Source organism: Mauremys reevesii, linkage group 1 (assembly GCF_016161935.1).
Source record: "Mauremys reevesii isolate NIE-2019 linkage group 1, ASM1616193v1, whole genome shotgun sequence".
Taxonomy (NCBI): domain Eukaryota; kingdom Metazoa; phylum Chordata; order Testudines; family Geoemydidae; genus Mauremys; species Mauremys reevesii.
Window position 1 is genome coordinate 343,367,519 of NC_052623.1, and position 19,175 is coordinate 343,386,693.

The 19,175-nt window shown below is 42.7% G+C and overlaps 1 long non-coding RNA gene across 1 annotated transcript; it reads right to left on the bottom strand.

Moving 5' to 3' along the window:
* Positions 1 to 520: 520 nt before the first annotated feature.
* LOC120395307 lies at positions 521 to 18,325 on the bottom strand. Its single transcript, XR_005592577.1, has 5 exons — positions 18,283 to 18,325; positions 17,745 to 18,068; positions 11,772 to 11,846; positions 11,298 to 11,358; positions 521 to 556 (listed from the first exon to the last, which is right to left on the bottom strand). It is a non-coding gene; the product is annotated as an uncharacterized LOC120395307 (long non-coding RNA).
* Positions 18,326 to 19,175: the final 850 nt, after the last annotated feature.

Genomic DNA, 19,175 nt, shown 5'->3' on the forward strand with positions numbered 1-19,175 from the left:
ACTCCATGTCTAAGTGTGTGTCTAATTCTTTCACTGAATTGTGCGTCTTTTGTCTGGTTAAGCCAGACGTTTCTCATCAACAACCATCCTTCATGTGAAGATTTTCTAGGAAACCATTGACTAGAAACCCTTCCCTGTCTCTTCAGAAAGTTTAGCTGACATACAGAAATGACAACGTGAGACTTTTTGACATTTAAAGGGAGGAGGTACACCACTCTCTGCTATGAGTCAGTTGCTCGGGAATGATAAAACACAACAAAGGTTAAGCTCGCCTCCCGAGTACGTTGCCTGCAGAATGACTTCAAAAGCCTAAAATAAATAAATAAGCAAAAGAAAACAGTTCTTGCCTGAATGACACAAAATGGAACTGCCCGTTTAAAAATTCAGCAGACACTTTCTGATTCTTGGTTGCAGTTTTCTGGTAACTCTTTGATCAAGTCACATCCACTTGAAGCTCATGATGACACAGATGGAGATACCAGAATACAGTTTCTGCATTTGCAATTTCCCCATCTTCAAAGTGGTTTTCAGTTTTATCGTCAGTCTGGAGAAAACCCTGTGGCATGTGAACATTTTTTTTCTTTTTTAAATTCATTATTGTTATTTTATATATATTATTTTTTTCCTCAGCTCTCAGCCAGGATACTAATATATTCATAGCTTCTAAGATACATTTCTAGCACTTTGCAGACAATATCTGGTATCGCCTCTGGTTAAGCCATCATTAAAAAAAAAAGATTATTTTTCAGTAGAAGGGAAAACACACGTAAATATTATAACAAAAGACTTCTGTGCTTCTGCCTTCAACCTGAATGTACCTGCACAGTTTCTAAAGAGAACTGAGGGCTGAATTAGCATAATATTAAGCCACCTCCCCATTGAGCCCTGTCAGTTCAGAAAATAATTCACTTTCTGCTGCTGATTATTCTAAACAGATAATTATGGAGAGAGGAGAAAGACTAAATGGCATAATACTAGAACTTTGTGTGAGCAAACACAAGGGCTTCTCTGGAAAGCTGAATGATTAGTGGAGAGGGATTGCCATGTGCAAGGGATGCAGAGAACACTGCAAGATAGTGTGTGGGACAAATTTATCTCTGGTGTAACCCTGGTGAAGTCAGGGGAGTTACACCATGGCTGAATCTGACCCTGCAATCTTGAGCCTGTTAGGAGAATGGTCTTTCTGATCCCTTGTATCTAATCTCTTATTCCCAGTATCAGGTGAGTTAGAGTTCTGGTTCCTGGTGAGCAACAAGAGTTGAAAACTATTTTCTACACTATCTAGTATTCTCTGCTAACATACAATGAAATACCTCTGAGTCCAGTCCACTGGGGTGCATTTGCATTAATATGTAACATTTTATAGCTGGACAATCTTAGGGCCTGATCCAGAGCCCCTTGAAGTCAATGGAAGGACTCACGTGGTCCTTGGATTGCAGCCTTATTGAAATCAACAGCGTTCAACAGGAATATCTGAGGGCAAAAGCTGGCCCTTTATCTGCTGAGTGCTTTACAGAATGCCGGTTCCCACTATTTTAACACAAATGCTGTGAATTTTTTTCTTCAAGTTCCATCTCCTGCCATTATGAGAATCTCAGCTCCTTTTTAAAAAAAAAATAAGTTTATAGCCGTCACAGTTGTGAAGAAAAGCTGGAAAATGTGAACCTTCCCCTTTGCATGGCCCCAGGACCAGCTCTGATAGTAAACACCAAATGCTGCAGCATAAATTCTAGTGGGTTTAGCTTCCTTTCTGTTGCAGAACAGCCGGACAAAGGGTGCAAGACGACTCACTTGCCTAGCTCCTTGAACCATGTGGGGGCAGAGCATGCTCAACATGGTCCAAAAAGAAGGAGGCCATCAGATGGTGGAGGGAAGGCTTAGGGCTGGGAGGGTTTACACAGACTCATTCAGAGTCTGACTGGATTTTGAACGCAGCTATTTGGGAACGATAAGCTGAAATTGGATTGCACATCAGCATATGCTTTGTAGATGAGCTAATGGTTCCTAGTGGCATGATAATGATGGACTGAAATAGGTTTCATTTCAGTAGGAAGCAGCCAAAAAGCAATTTCACAGCCAGATCCAGGATGCTACAGCCAACTCTGCTTGTTAACGTGTCTGGCCCTCTCCGATCACACCCACTCACAATCACAGCAGTTGCTGCAAGGGGACGGCCCATCCTGCATCATTCAACAGTGCATCTAGGATCATATGAGGATGCACTGCATATGCTCCACAATCCTCCCTTCCACCCTGCAGCTCAGGAAAAGGAGGAGAGCAGACAGGGACACGCCGCTGTTGCACTGAGTGGGAATCCTGTAGCCACTACAGCCAGCCTGTCTTGCTTCCAGTACCTATGTGTCTGAATTGCTCCCTGTGGGAACCCTCTTCCTCCACTGCCCACCCTAACCATTATAGGGTGTAAACTCCACGCTGGTATTGAAAGGGCTAAGGGGAGATAGTGAGCTCAATTAGTGCACATGGTTGCACTTGAAGGATGGGCCAGAACTAACTTAGCATGAGACCCAGCTGGGCAGGCACTGGGTGGATACTATAATGGAAAGGCTTCAGGGCACAAGGGGGAAGGAGGTCCCGGGGAGAGTAGACCTTCAGAAGAAACTCTGGTGAAGGGTCAGGAGAGATTTAGAGCAGCCACTTGAGAGCCAGCTCCAGTGGTGGGCCCTGATAAAAGGGCAGGACTGGGACTTCCAGGGAGAGAGCCCTGGGCATTATTCAATTGAGGAAGAGGGCACAGGGGAAACTTAACAGGGGTGAAGAGCTTTAGGAGAGCAGAATTTTGTTCAAGTTCACATTTTCAGTTGGAATTTGTTGAGGGATTACAGGGGAGAGCCCTCTGAGTCCTGGCCTGAGTGACAGATGAACATAGAGAGGCTGTGGAGCCTAGGAAGGCAGAGGCTTTGGAGCCTGAGGAGTATGTAGGTATACAGTGAGCCCAGGCATGTGCTGGTGGGAAAGGCCTGAAGATAGGCCCATGGAGGAAGCAGGGGTCCTGAATAGACAGACAGTCCCTGTGCTGGAATCCAGAGAAGAGGCAGGACCTCGCTCCCCCCACCAGCCACCAAGGAGGTGGGGTGAAGCTCCTGGTACGGGGGAATAAGGACTTTTGAGAGTCCTGAGAAGAGAGCGTGTCAGGACCATGGGACCCAGAGTTGGGGGCCGAAGGCCTCATGCAGGAGCATTGGACTTGTGGTTGTTGGATTCAACATACCCCAGAAGTTGTGGGGGGGACTATAAGTGGCCTGGATGAAGGGCTATCACTAGAAGAGGCAGACCACCAAAGGGCTGGAGCAGATGAGGAGAGGCTACTATGCCATGCCCAGCCATGAGGAGACATGCCAGTGGTGCGTCCACTCTTCTACACCAACACTGGCCCACTCTCTCCCTAGCCCCTCCCTGCCTTCACCAGCTAGGGGAGATCTGCCCACCTCAAGAACCAAAGGGGACACATGCCCTAACTCTCCCCAGAGGGGAGCTATCCCTCACCCAACTAACCACTACACAGCCAGAGACCACCGTATGGTCCATCCACTACAACACACTGCCAGTAGTGTCTGTGAGACAGACAGCCTGCCACCAGTGCATCTCGGAGATCTCCAGTGAGTGAGAGGTTTTTTGAATAATGATGTCACAGAAATGTGGATAACTTAACCAGGCAGCTACCAGGTGCAGGCTGCTGCTGCTTCATGCTGCTCCGCTTTCCACCCCCTCAATGCTCCCACTCCACCCCACCCAGCTCCACTTACTGCCTCCCCATTGGCTGACTGTTTAGGAGCTGAGAGCCTATCAGATTCTAGCCAGGCCCCCCATCAACCAGAGCTGGGTGCTGTAACTGGGAAGCCCCCTACTCTACTGCCATGATGCAGGGGTGGCCAGGCCAAATTTGAGCCACATTGTGAGCCAGCACATGGACTCTTGCTGGCAGACCCAGGCTCTGCGCCATGAGATTTCCTGAGGTAAATGTGAGTATGTGAGCCAGGGTTCAAATGCATGCCTTGCAACTCAGGCATGAGACTTGAGGTGTCTGTCTGCTGTTGCTGAGAACAGCTACCACACAGGGCATCCAAGAGCTATCCAGAGCAGTCTCATGAAGGAACCCTCGGCAGGGGGCTGTATGAGGTATTGGGGGGGTGGGGGAATGAGGACTAATGGATTTGTGGCAGGCAGGGGGATATAGTATTTTACAAGTCACTGATTGAGACAGAAAAAATTGGATGGTGCCCCTTGTTGGCAACACTTCAGCAACTAAACCTCTGTGGTCCTATTCTCGCAGTCCTCACTCAGGCACAATTCCCACCAATGTCGGTCAGAGTTTTGCCTGCAGATCTAAAGCAGGATCAGGCCCCATACAGTTTCTGAACAATTAATAGATGTGTCATTAAAAACCCATCGCTATCTTTACATCTAAATTAAATCTTCCCTCGAGACACTTCAGTTCAAGTGTAGCTAAATGATTTCTACAGCTTGGCCTAATGTAGAGTGTAGTGAGCACAGCAGGCCGTCAGGCTAACCAGAGATTTAATGCTTGCTTGACTGAGGTGTATATTAATGATTAATATCACAGCTCCAAAGAGCCCTAGTCATGGGCCAGGATCCAATTGTACTAGGCACTGTACAAACATGGAACAAAAAGAAAGGCCCTGCCCAGAAGTATAAGGCACAAGACAATAGATGGCCTACAAAGATGGATACAAATGATACTAGAATTCTTTGATGGGATCAACAAGCATGGACAAGGGGGATCCAGTGGTTATAGTGTACTTAGATTTTCAGAAAGCCTTTGACAAGGTATCTCACCAAAGACTCTTAAGCAAAGTAATCTGTCATGGGATAAGAGGGATGCTCCTTTCATGGATTGGTAACTGGTTAAAAGATAGGAAACAAAGGGTAGGAATAAATGGTCAGTTTTCAGAATGGAGAGAGGTAAACAGTGGTGTCCTCCAGGGGTCTGTACTGGGCCCACTCCTATTTAACATATTCATAAATGATCTGGGAAAAGGGGTAAACAGTGAGGTGGCAAAATTTGCAGATGATACAAAACTAGGTTTGATGGGGGCAAATGACCAAAGCCCACAGGTAAGTCAAAAACATGGAGATCTGGGACAAGGGTCAGAATCTGGGGGGAGCATGGGCTGTTATAGCAGAAATAAGGGAGAGACAAGACAGAATTAATGCAAGAAATATGGGGAATAAGCAGGAAGAACTTGAAATGCTAATAAATAAACACAACTCTGACATAGCTGGCATCATGGAGACTTGGTGGGATAATATGCATGACTGAAATATTGGTATATCTTGCTCAGGAAGGACACACAGGAAAAAAAGGGAGGAGGTGTTGCCTTATATATTAAAAATGTACACACTTGGTCTGAGGTTAAGATAGAAACAAGAGAAAGACTTGTTGAAATTCTCTGGGTAAGGATAAAAGGGGTAAAAACTAAGGGTTAGGTCATGGTAGGGGTCTATTACAGACCACCAAACTAGGAAGAAGAGGTGGGTGAGGCTTTTTTTAAACAACTAACAAAATTATCCAAATCACAGGACTTGGTGGTGATGAGGGACTTCAACTACCCAGACATCCGTTGGGAAAATAACACAGCAGGGCACAGATTATCCAACAGGTTCTTGGAATGTATTGGAGACAATTTTTTTATTTCAGAAGGTGAAGAAAGCTACTAGGGGGAGGCTGTTCTAGATTTGATTTTGACAAATAAGGAGGAACTGGTTGAGAATTTGAAAATGGAAGGCAACCTGGGTGAAATGGTAGAGTTCATAATTCCAAGGAATTGTAGGAGGGAGAACAGCACAAAAAAGACAATGGATTTCAAGAAGGCAGACTTTAACAAACTCAGGAAGTTGGTAGGTAAAATCCCATGAGAAGCAAGTCTAAGGAAAAACAATTGAAGACAGTTGACTGTTTTTTAAAGAGACATTATTAAGGGCACAAGAGCAAACTATCCCACTGCATAGGAAAGATCGGAAGTCTGGCAAGAGACCACCCTGGCTTAACGAGGAGATCTTCAATGATCTAAAACTCAAAAAAGAGTCCTACAAAAAGTGGAAACTTGGTCAAATTACAAAGGATGAATATAAACAACACAAGTATGTAGGGACAAAATCAGAAAAGCCAAGGCACAAAACAAGATCAAACTGGCTAGGGACATAAAAGGAAATAAGAAAACATTCTACAAATACATTAGAAGCAAGAGGAAGACCAAGGACAAAGTAGGCTAATTACTCAATGAGGGGAGAAAGACAATAAAAGAAAATGTGGAAATGGCAGAAGTGGTAATAATTGGAGATATACCAATCTCCTAGAACTGGAAGGGACCTTGAAAGGTCATCGAGTCCAGCCCCCTGCCTTCACTAGCAGGACCAATTTTTGCCCCAGATCCCTAAGTGGCCCCCTCAAGGATTGAATTCACAATGCTGGGTTTAGCAGGCCAATGCTCAAACCACTGAGCTATCCCTCTCCCCTTCATGACTTCTTTGTTTCAGTTTTCACCAAGAAGGTTTGTGGCGATTGGCCATCTATCATAGTGAATGGAAGTGAAAATGAGGTAGCATCAGAGTCTAAAATAGGGAAAGAACAAGTCAAAAATTACTTAGACAAGTTAGATTTCTTCAACTTGTGATGAAATGCATCCTAGAATACTCAAGGAGCTGACTGAGGAGATATCTGAGCCATTAGCAATTATCTTTGAAAAGCCATGGAAGACAAGAGACATTCCAGAAGACTGGAAAAGGGCAAATATAGTGCCCATCTATAAAAAGGGAAATAAGGACAACCCGGGGAGTTAAAGACAAGTCAGCTTAACTTCTGTTCCCGGAAAGATAATGGAGCAAATAATTAAGCAATCCATTTGCAAACACCTAGAAGATAATAGGGTGATAAATAACAGTCAGCATGGATTTGTCAAGAACAAATCATGTCAAATTAATCTGATAGCTTTCTTTGACAGGGTAACAAGCCTTGTAGATGGGGAGAAGCAGTAGATGTGGTATATCTTGACTTTAGTAAGGCTTTTGATACTATCTCTCATGACCGTCTCATAAACAAACTAGGGAGATACAACCTAGATAGAGATACTATAAGATGGGTGCATAACTGGTTGGAAAATCATTCCCAGAGAGTAGTTATCAGTGGTTCACAGTCAAGCTGGAAGGGCATAACGAGTGTGGTCCTGCAGGGATGATTTCTAGGTCCAGTTCTGTTCAATATCTTCATCAATGATTTAGATAATGGCATAGAGAGTACACTTATAAAGTTTGCGGATGATACCAAGCTGGGAGCGGTTGCAAGTGCTTTGGAGGATAGGATTAAAATTCAAAATGATCTGGACAAACTGGAGAAATGGTCTGAAATAAATAAGATGAAATTCAATAAGAACAAGTGCAAAGTACTCTACTTAGGAAGGAACAATCAATTGCACACACACAAAATGGGAAATGATTGCCCAGGAAGGAGTACTGCAGAAAGAGATCTGGGGGTCATAGTGGATCACAAGCTAAATATGAGTCAACAGTGTAACGCTGTTGCAAAAAAAGCAAACATCATTCTGGGATGTATTAGCAGGAGTATTGTAAGCAAGACACGAGAAGTAATTCTTCCACTCTACTCCACGTTGATTAGGCCTTAACTGGAGTATTGTGTCCAGTTCTGGGCGCCACATTTCAGGAAAGATGTGGACAAATTGGAGAAAGTCAAGAGAAGAGCTACAAAAATGATTAAAGGTCTAGAAAACATGACCTCTGAGGGAAGATTGAAAAAAAATGGGTTTGTTTAGTCTGGAGAAGGGAAGACTGAGAGGGGACATGATAACAGTTTTCAAGTACATAAAAGGTTGTTACAAGGAGGAGGGAGAAAAATTGTTCTTAACCTCTGAGGATAGGACAAGAAGCAATGGGCTTAAATTGCAGCAAGGGCAGTTTAGGTTGGACATTAGGAAAAACTTCCTAACTGTCAGAGTGGATAAGCACTGGAATAAATTGCCTAGGCAGGTGAATCTCCATCATTGGGGATTTTTAAGAGCAGGTTGGACAAACACCTGTCAGGGATGGTCTAGATAATACTTAGTCCTGCCTTGAGTGCAGGGGACTAGACTAGAAGACCTCTTGAGGTCCCTTCCATTTCTATGATTCTATGATACTATGAAAACTGCTCAAGATAGTTAAATCCCAGGCAGACTGCAAAGAGCTACAAAAGGATCTCTCAAAACTGGGTGACTGGGCCACAAAATGGCACATGAAATTCAATGCTGACAAATGTAATGTAATGCATTTTGGAAAACATAATCCCAACTATACATATAAAATGATGGGGTCTAAATTAGCTGTTACCACTCAAGAAATAGATCTTGGAGTCATTGTGGATAGTTCTCTGAAAACATCCACTCAATGTGCAGCAGCAGTCAAAAAAGTGAACAGATTGTTGGGAATCATTAAAAAAGGGATAGATAATAAGACAGAAAATATCATATTGCCTCTATAGAAATACATGGTATGCACACATCTTGACTACTGCGTATATTGGATATATTGGAATTGGAAAAGGTTCAGAAAAGGGCAATAAAAATGATCAGGGGTATGGAATGGCTTCCATATGAGGCGAGATTAGTAAAACTGGGACTTTTCAGCTTGGAAAAAAGACGACTAAGGGGGGGATCTGATAGAGGTCTTTAAAGTCATGACTCATGTGGAGAAAGTAAATAACAAAGTGTTATTTATTCCTTCTCATAACACACGAACTAGGGGTCACCAAATGAAATTAATAGGCAGCAGGTTTAAAACAAACAAAAGAAAGTATTTTTTCACACAATGCACAGTCAACCTATGGATCTCTTTGCCAGAGGATGTTGTGAAGGCCAAGATTATAACAGGGTTCAAAAAGGAACTAGATACATTCATGGAGGATAGGTCCATCAATGGCTATTAGGAAGGATGGACAGGGATGGTGTCCCTAGCCTCTGGGAATGGGTGACAGAGGATGGATCACTTGATGATTATCTGTTCTGTTCATTCTCTCTGGGGCACCTGGCATTGGCCACTGTCAGAAGACAGGATACTGAGCTAGATGCACCTTTGGTCTGACCCAGTATGGCTGTTCTTATGTACAAACAGACATGCATAAAATGACAGAAAGGTCTACTGGATTGTCCAATCTATTCCCCAGGCAGGTCAGGATAGTCCCCTTCAGTATGTTCTCCCGAGCTTTGTTCACTTCAAATTTTGCCTGATGAGATGAGCAAACACCTGTGATAACACTGCTGTGCACTATGGCATTTTGCAGGTCTCCAAGGAATTGATATCTCAGTGCTGCAGAACAATCATCCAACCTGTTGAAACTATGGACCAGTCTCAGCCCTGGTGTGAACTGGCATGAGAGGTATTCCATACCCTCGGTGGTGGTCAGAGCTGGGCTACATGCCAACTCTGTATAGCCCAGAGAGAAAAGAAGCTTGAAAAGAATGTGAGGCCCACTGGATCTACAACTGCAAAGATCTAGCAGTCACAACCTCCTGCCTAGAGTGTGGGCAGGGATCAAAGCTCTTAGTCCAGACCAGAAGCTGATATTGCAGCAGCTCTAGTTCACTTTGGCTTCTTACCACGGCTACTACTAAGAGACCCAGCAATTTCACAGAGACTCAGCTTCTCCACAGGACCTGAGAGGTTCACGGCCTTGCCCCCTGCAAACTCCTCAAGGCCCAAAACTATCCAGCCTAGGGAAGATTTTTGGTCAGAAACAACTCCCAGGGGAGCTTGCAGAGTTCCCTGCCCCCTGCCTGTGGGTTTCTTCCTTAGAGTGGGAGACTTGGTGTTTGCCGTTAATTAGGCTAAGAGGGAATTCAGCAGTATTTGTAGTCCAGATCCTGGGCCAAATTCTGTCCTAATTACACCTCTGGGGAAACTGCTGACCTATATGGAGAGAGGACGTAAGCGTTAAATTGGACAGAAAAATATGGAACAAAATAAGTCAAAATATTATAAATTTCTCTCTGCTTTTATGCCTTTGTATAATCCACTAAAAAAATCATTTTTGTGTGTGCTGAATCCTCATCCCTACAATTAATAAATAGGTGCAAAAAAGATGGATAAATAATAATGTACAGGTATTCCCCAGGTGCTTGCCATACTCACAATATTTGGTGTTTTTCTTAATGTCCTAGTTCCTGCAGTCATGTGAGGATCTTAACCTGCGGGAGGTCCGCCGAAGCCGCGGGACCAGCGGACCCTCCTCAGGCAAGCTGCTGAGGGCAGTCTGCCTGCTGCTCTCGCTGCGCCAGCAGAGCGCCCCCCCGCGGCTTACTGCCCCAAGCACGCACTTAGCATGCTGGGGCCTGGAGCCGCCCCTGCCCCTGGGGATGGAGTAGGGAGAGGTGGTGACTGCTTGAGGAAGTAAGCTGAAAGGTAAGATCGCCTCTGCTATAGGGAAATGGCTAAAGGCTCAAAAAACAGAAGGCAAATAAAAAGAACCTGAAACAACATATCTTAAAATCTCATGATTTGAGGGAGGGCAGGGCTGGCTCGTGATTTTTAACACATGGGACTGGCAATTCTGCACACACTATGATCTGCCTCAAAATTACAGTTTCCTGGGGTGACCTACACTCCAGGGTCAATTTAATACTTGATGCACTGAAACTTGAGCAGTTTATCTTGGGCCTCATTAAAGCAAAATGCAAACTCACAGATCCATGGGAATGATGGTTTTCACACTGTGCTAATTGTGAAACGCATAATAGTTCACTGCTGGAAAGCTATAACATCTCCTAAGACTGAAGCCTTCTATAATGGACTTAGCTTTGCCAGTTGCATCAACTAATGAAGTGATTGAGCGAAAAGGAAGGGTGGGGGAGAACCTGATGTTCATGTATTTGTATTCTTCAGAATTTCTTTTTTCACAATTCTCTGACAAGAACCTGTGCACTTCTGGATGACCAAATACTGCAGCAATGGACGGCAGTATAAAGCTCTAATAGTATTGGACATTCTGAGCTAAATCCTGTGTCCCCACTTCCTTGGGAGTAAAGGTGAGTCACAGCTACGCACTCTGGCTGGGCTCCAGTAGTAGAATCCTTGAGCTAAGCCGCTCTCCCCTTGAAGACACAACCTGTGACTCTCCCACAGATAACTCCGACCTCCCTGCTGGAAAGTAGAGCCATCCCAGAGAGCTGTCAACTTGGGAGATAATGAGGGGACTGAGCAATCCTACGATGGAGCATGTATGCCACACTGGTACTGAGGGGTTTAATGGGAGCTTCAGAACTCAATTAACCTACCTGTTGGCACTGAAAGGGTGTGAAGTAAGTCGATTAGCAGGGCCACCTGAAGTCAGGTTTCCTTAAAAGAACAGAGGAAGTTCAGTGAGAGAGAGGAGGCTGAAAATTCCTGCACTCTAAGGTCAATGGCCCCACACAGGCAAGAAGGGGGATCCACAGCCCCAACAGCTCCCCTCCCACTCAAGGAAGGGTAGAGACAGCCTCCTGTAATCCCCCTACCTTGGCACTTATTGTAGGGGGCTCTGTCTAAGCCAGCATCCCTCCCACCCTCAGACCCCCCTTTCTCCTTCACAGCTGAGGCTCCTGCAGCCCCAGGTCGCACTGGTTTCCAGGGTGCATAGGGAAGGGGAGGGACCAGGATCAGCAGAAGCTAGTGGAGGGGTTGAAAGCTCTTTTGCATGAGCTTACATTCTCTCCCAAGGCTTCAAAGGATGGGATTAAGGCATAGCTATGGAGCCATGTCATGCCCCTCACCTCATAGGCCTGTCCTGGTCAGGCTGGTGCATAGCTCCCCTCAGTAAATTTGAGGCGGTCTCAAGATTTGCCCTGCTGTGAAGAAAAGTTTCAGTTGAGTGAAATTCCATCCAATACTGTAATGGAGAAAGTAATCAATGCAGGCCCCCTTCCCCTGAGGGGCTGAGCATCCCCAAGCATTCGCTGCCTTTGTTTTGAGGCCACTCATCTCCTTGTAGGATCGAGCCCCAGCCATGTAAAGTTCTAGTAAAAGGCCCAGCCTCTCTGATGTAGAAAGTGAAATAAATAAAGCTGGTCAGAAAGTGAATTGTTTCCCGGTGAAAATTTTTGACAAAAAAAGACAACTTGGAAAGTGGAAATGTTTCATTTGAGGGGTCAGGAGGGCTTCAGATTTTTTTTTCCACAAAAAAATCCAATCCATTTAATCAAAAAAACATTTTGTGTCAAAAACTATTGATTGACAGAAAATGTTCTACCGGTTCTAGAAATAAATACTATAGCACATCCAAAGAGGGTTTTTTTCATTAACAGAAGGGGTTTTACACATCCCCTATACCACATTACTTCAGCAATTTGCAACCTTTAGCATATTTCTTCTCATTTCACCCTTGTGAGGTAGACAAATATTACTACCCCTATTTAAACTGAGCTGTAAATAACTTCCCCAAAATCTTACAGGAAGTCTAGTGTAGAACAGAGAATTGAATCCAGGGTTTCTGACCACTGGGCCTACATACACATAGTTTAATCTCTTGAGGGGCAGTGGTGCTGGAACAATTTGTATAGTCGGGGTGCTGAGAGCCACTGAACCAAGCTGTAAACCCTGTATATGATGGAAACCACTTCAAGCTGTCACACCCTCAGCACCTCTTATACCAGCACCTATGTTGAGGGCTGTAATACTTTGGCAAATGAAATTTAATTTGGCAAATGAAATTTAATGTGGATAAATGTAAAGTAATGCACATTGGAAAAAATAACCCCAACTATACATATAATATGATGGGGGCTAATTTAGCTACAATGAGTCAGGAAAAAGTTCTTGGAGTCATCGTGGACAGTTCTCTGAAGACGTCCACGCAGTGTGCAGAGGCAGTCAAAAAAGCAAACAGGATGTTAGGAATCATTAAAAAGGGAATAGAGAATAAGACTGAGAATATATTATTGCCCTTATATAAATCCATGGTACGCCCACATCTCGAATACTGTGTAAAGATGTGGTCTCCTCACCTCAAAAAAGATATACTGCCACTAGAAAAGGTTCAGAGAAGGGCAACTACAATGATTAGGGGTTTGGAGAGGGTCCCATATGAGGAAAGATTAAAGAGGCTAGGACTCTTCAGTTTGGAAAAGAGGAGACTAAGAGGGGATATGAAAGAGGTATATAAAATCATGAGTGATGTTGAGAAAGTGGATAAGGAAAAGTTATTTACTTATTCCCATAATACAAGAACTAGGGGTCACCAAATGAAATTAATAGGCAGCAGATTCAAAACAAATAAAAGGAAGTTCTTTTTCACACAGCGCACAGTCAACTTGTGGAACTCCTTGCCTGAGGAGGTTGTGAAGGCCAGGACTATAACAGCATTTAAAAGAGAACTGGATAAATTCATGGTGGTTAAGTCTATAAATGGCTATTAGCCAGAATGGGTAAGGAATGGTGTCCCTAGCCTCTGTTTGTCAGAGGATGGAGATGGATGGCAGGAAAGAGATCACTGGATAATTGCCTGTTAGGTTCACTCCCTCTGGGGCACCTGGCATTGGCCACTGTCGATAGACAAATACTGGGCTAGATGGACCTTTAGTCTGACCCGGTACGGCTGTTCTTATGTTTTTATGTTCTTATGGTCTGATTCTGGTTGCTGGGCTTTGTGGGGGTGACATTTAATGACCTGTGATATACCTAAGGTCAGACTAAATGATCTGGTGGGGTGGGGGGAACCCTACTGCACTTCAGTATAAATCTGAGCTGACTATTCACAAAAATGTCAACTGATTTGATTTTTTTTAATCAAAATTTGAAACAGATGACAACATTTGACTATTTTGAAATGTGAATTTTTTTTCCAGTTCTAATTAGTAATAGCTACATATTCAAAAGTTCAGAAGCTGGGTTCCAGAGAACCCAACAATTAGAATGCCTTATTGAACCATACTGGAACATCCATTATGCTAGGTACAAACACAGAATGGGATAAAAGGGAAGGTCCTTTCATGGATTGAGAACTGGTTAAAAGACAGGGAACAAAGGGTAGGAATAAATGGTAAATTCTCAGAATGGAGAGGGGTAACTAGTGGTGTGGTGTTCCTCAAGGTCCTAGGACCAATCCTATTCAATTTATTCATAAATGATCTGGAGAAAGGGAGTAAACAGTGAGGTGGCAACAGTTGCAGGATTGGGCAAAAAAATGGCAAAATATATGTAAATAAATGTAAAAGTAAAAATAAAAAAAAAAATAACCCCAACTATAATATACATATGATTGGGGGGCAATTAGCTACACGGAAAAGAGTCAAGTTAAAAGTTCTCGAGTCTTCGTGTGAAAGACAATCTGTTCGAGGGTGTCAAAAAAAAAAAAAAAAAAAGAATCAAAGAAAATAAAAAGGATAGAATAGATAAAGAAGAGAATAATTGCCCTTATATATTATAATGGTACGCCCAATATCTCGAATACTGTGCACAGATGTGGTCTCCTCACTCAAAAAAAAGATCACTCTCTAAAAAAAAAAAGAAAAGGGAAAAAAATGAAAAGGAGAGGGAGAGGGGTCCCATATGAGAAAGGAGAGAGAGAGGAGGACTCTTCAACTTTTCAAAAGAAGAGGAGGGAGGGGGGATATGATGTATATAAAGATATAAATGATGGAGAGATGTTGAGTAGAAAATAAATTTACTTATTCTTATTCATATAATACAAGAACTAGAACTAGTCAAATGAATAAATAAGGGGTTTAAAACAAATAAAAAAAAGGAAGTTCTTCTTCACTTCAAGCAGCAAACAGTTTTTCTTAACTCTCCTGAGAGGGAGGTGTAGGAAGGCCTGGACTATAACAATGTTTAAAAGGGAACTGCTATAATGGGGGGTGGGCTAATATGGCATAAATTAGCCAGGTGATGGAAATGGGTATCCTAGAGGATGGGCCTGGGATGGATGGGAGATGGAGATGGAGAGCAGGAGAGATCAGACCATGATCATTCTCTTCCTTCACTGGCCTCTGGCATTGGCAGCTGCTGGCAGTGGTAGCTGGGGGGACCTTTGGTCTGGGACCTTGGTCTGACTGGGCTTATTTCTACTCTGAAGAGCTTAACTTGGCCTAACTCCAATAACATAAGAGGACTCCATGTTTCTAAAATTAAATAGGCTGTTTATTAAAAGAACTATTTACAGAGGTTCTGTAACTGCAGTTAATGTTCTAGCCATGTGCACACAGATTGACTTCTTGACTATAACTTTGCTACATAAGCTTTTCACTAATGACTGGACTAAATTTGGTTGTAAGTGTCCATAAAATTTGTAGCATTTAATATTCTGGGCTTTTTAGGCTTGGGTAGTTTTCTGATTGGCTGAATCTCAGGCCATATCATGACATTAGTTAGTTGGGTATCCATTGGCAAGAAACTATGAATTGACATGCTCTGTAGCTTTCCATCGAAATAATAGTCCAGATTTGATATATTCCTTTCAGTGTAAGCAAGGCAATTGTTTCTTTTTATGTAGAGATAAAATCACTGAAGTAGAATTAGTGACCATCTATCCTATCCTGACTCTGAAAAAGATTTGGAGGTCACAGCAGATAATCAGCTGAACATGAGCTCCTAGTACAACACTATGGCCAAAAGCAATAACTGAAACCTTAGATGCATAAACAGGGGAATCTCAAATAGGAATAGAGAAGTTGTTTTTATCTTTGTATTTGGCGCCGGTGCCTTGCAACCTCTGCTAAAATGCTGGTCCAGTGCTAGAGCCCACAATTCAAGAAGGATGTTAGTAAATTAGAAGCAGCAAAGAGTCCTGTGGCACCTTATAGACTAACAGACGTATTGGAGCATGAGCTTTTCGTGGGTGAATACCCACTTTGTTGGATGCAGTAAATTAGAGAGGTTTCAGAGAACAGCCACAGAAATGATTAAAGGATTAGAAAACATCCCTTATAATAATAGATTGAAGGAGCTCAATCTATTTATCTTAACAAAGACAAGGTTAAAGGGTGACTTGATTACAGTCTTTAAGTATCTAAATGAGAACAAATATTTGATAATGGGCTCTTCATGTTATCAGAGAAAGGAATAACACGATCCAATGACTGGAAGTTGAAGCTTGACAAATTCAGACTGGATGTAAGGCATATATTGTTAACAGTGAGGTTAATTAAGCACTGGAACAATTTACCAAGGGTCATGGTGAATTCACCATCACTGACAATTTTTAAATCAAGACTGGATGTTTTGTTTCTAAAAGATCTGCTCTAGGGATTATTTTGGGGCTGTTCCATGGCCTGTGATATACAGGAGATCAGTCTAGATGACCACAATGGTCTCTCCTGGCCTTGAAATCTATGATTTCAGTATCTTAATGGAGTTCTAATTTAGTATCTATTTTCAGCCAATGTATATCCACAAGGTGCTACCAAGAAGCATGATCAGATAATAAAACGTTTTGCATAGCTGATTATCATGTGAAAGAATTGTGTACTGCAATACAAATATATGATTTTTGTACCACTAATAAAACAGTGTGATGTTCCTTAAGATTTGCCCTACGTTTTTCATACAGCTACTTTTTGTATCTCATTCCACTATCGCTTATTTCCTTGAAATGGAGGTGATCATTACCCTGAATAGAAATGAGGATGTTTTTCTATTGTCAAGGAGCCAAAGTTTTCTGAAATAATTTCTTTTCACTAGAATTTACCCCTGGGCCCTACACTATCTACAGACAGTCTGGCAAACACCTCCTTAATGAAGGGCAATGGCTGCAAAGTCAGGGTGCCTTTAACCTCTTACGCTTCTGACATAAGAGACAGTAATTTTTTACTGTCTCCAACATGTGAGGCCACTAGAAAATCTATTTAAGCCTTTCCTTGACCAAAGTGACTTGGGACGCTGTGTCCCTCCAGCCTTACAATCTATGCCAGTTACGTTAGCATTTTTAACAAATTCTTCACTACTCCCCCAAGGCTCAGTGCTAATAATGTTTACTACGATTTCCACCTGCTGTACTGTCACCTCTGGAGCAATGGTAGCGGCATTCACTGTGGCAGGTGGGGGTGTGGATTGTGGTGTTACCTTAAGTTTGGGGCAATTTGGATTTATATGGCTGGGAGCTCCACAGTGATGACAGACTACTTCCCTTCTGGTAGGGGGCTTTAAACCCTGGGCTCCCACGGGGTTTCTCTTCTTATCAAAGTTGGAGTTAGGTTTATTTCCAATCCCTTCTTCCCTCTTAACCTGGGTGATGGGAACTTCCCTTCCCCTGAGATTTATGCCCCCCATGGGCCCTTGATTCAACGTATTCATCAGCAATTTCTGCAGCCTCCAAAACTGTGGATGTTTTTTTTTTTTTGTCACAGATTTTTTTTGTCAAATTGTTTTTCATAATGACCTTCAGTCCCCACCTCCGATATTGATTTTACACATTTGAACATATTCAACATGAGTGATGTTGTCAAACATTCTGAGGTTCCTGTACTTCAGCGGATAGGTCTCAGGGTAATCTTAAATCTTTTCAATACATTTTCTTTAAATTTCTTATACGCCTTAACGTCACTCTTCTCCATATCATTAAAAACTTGTCAGGCTTTCTCATTAATCTGCATAAGAGGACAGGCATTTGTGTATCCACTGGAATATTGTGCATCCCACATAGTCTTTCAAAGGTGGACAGGAACTTTTCTGTTTGGTCAGTTTCTTCATTAATTGGGCAGACTTTATCCCACTCCCATGTGTTGGGGGGGAAGGGCAGAAGGGGTACTCACTGGATGGGGAAGCTCCTTCTGCTGCTTCAGTAATTTGAGCTGCAATGTTTGAACTTCCATCTGCCTCTTGTGTGCCCTCTCCTCAACTTCTTTGTTGGTTTTGACTGCTGCTATTTGTTTTATGCATCTTTGGGGGGCTTTCTCCTCAGCTGTCTTGACTGCTTTGGTCTTGCTGACTTGCAATTTCTTCATCAGTCTTTGATGCTCACAGTCTTCCTGGGCTCTCAAGTGCTGCAAACAGGCCACTTCCAGTTCAGTGGACTCCTCTCTGATGTCTGGGGCAGAAGGGTTCTCAGGCTCCTTCACCTCTTCTTCCCAAGGCTCCTGGTCAAAAATTATGAACAAAGTTCTCAGCTCCTGGACTGGGGCTTTCTTTTTATAGGATATTCCCCTCTCCAAACATAACTGTTCAAGTTCTGTTCTCACAAGCCCATCATGTTACTCATGATCACTCAATGTGTCTATTCTTTAACCTTTAAAACTCTTAATATCAAGTTTAAACTTTTAATAGCGCTGGGATAGTGATCTATAAACTTACTTGACCTTGGTATGTGAATTCTGCTGACTACACCAGTGACTAGCAGTCTGGCAGTGACTGAAGAGCATGAGTACCAACCTCAGGACATTCTGTTAGGAAACAGAGGACAAATCCCAAATTGGTTATGAGTTCTGTTCTTAGATTTCACCAACCAGTTATCAAGTGTAAACTGCTTAGGCAACTATAACAGCCTTAACAGGGAGTCCTGGGCAGTCCCCTTGGGACTCCAATCTGTCTTGCCACCCAGATAAGCTTACTTTTGTGATAGATGGTCCCTTACACCAAGGATCCCAGCAATATTCAGGTTATGCCCAGTCCCAAAGGACCAGTGACTTACCCCAGGTCAGTTGTACTTTAGATCTCACACCAAAGACACTCGTAGCTAATCCTATAATCAATTATGTTCTTTTAATTGACCTATGTTCTGTTTCACACCTAAATTTCCTATGGTAATGAATGGAAAGATTTTTATATTTTGTACCAGTTTTTTATAATGTAATTAAAATAAAAGCAGAGTTAAAATTACAGAAGAATTATTAGATCAATAATTATAATATTATAATTATAATATAGTAGATCAAGCTTATAATATGGAATTACAACATAGTGGGCAATACCACAAGAGCTAAGTTTACACCACCTGGTTCATACTTTGAGCCTCATATTAATAGTGATTCAAATGATTACAACGACTGTGGTCTTGGGAATGTGTTGCTAAGTAGTTAACTTAAAAAAGAAAGCACAAAAAGACAGGAATATGAGGCAAATGAAATGAATGTGAATATAAAAAACCACAACAGCAATGGAATGTAGGCCTGGCTTGACATGAGTAATTGGTCATGGATAAGGCCTTATTTCTTTGGAGACAAGATTAGGGAGATAAATGGATCCGC